Source organism: Propithecus coquereli, unplaced genomic scaffold (assembly GCF_000956105.1).
Source record: "Propithecus coquereli isolate 6110/MARCELLA unplaced genomic scaffold, Pcoq_1.0 Scaffold226, whole genome shotgun sequence".
Classification (NCBI taxonomy): Eukaryota; Metazoa; Chordata; class Mammalia; order Primates; family Indriidae; genus Propithecus; species Propithecus coquereli.
In genome coordinates, this window is record NW_012147797.1 from 1,006,384 (window position 1) to 1,006,757 (window position 374).

The window sequence follows — 374 nt, forward strand, 5'->3', positions numbered from 1 at the left end:
TTGATCATTCTTTTGTTAATTATGTTTCAAAAATTAATAACTGGCTAAAAAGGCTTTATTAGGGGTGTTTTTATTATGTTAACATATTAATTGCCATATGAGTTGTATTTAACTCATGCTAGTTTTGAGCCTGGGACCTCATGAAGCATATATAACTGCAGTTATTGAAAATCTTACTTGTTGATGTTCTTATTGTTACAATTAATGTTGACGATTTATTGCATATAACTCACACACAAAAAACAATAAAAAATAACAAATTAGAAAGAATCATTTTGTTTTAATAAAACACCAAGGCCCCAGGGAAAAAATTTTTTTCTACTCTGCAACATCAAGGAAAAAAATTTTTTTCTAGTGTGGCAGTCAATGTGTTA

The 374-nt window shown here is 28.1% G+C and overlaps 1 protein-coding gene across 1 annotated transcript in view; it reads left to right on the forward strand.

The window, feature by feature from the left end:
• Positions 1–374, forward strand: part of LOC105811015 (voltage-dependent calcium channel subunit alpha-2/delta-1-like) — a 197,665-nt gene that overhangs the window by 162,740 nt on the left and 34,551 nt on the right. The window lies entirely within an intron of this gene.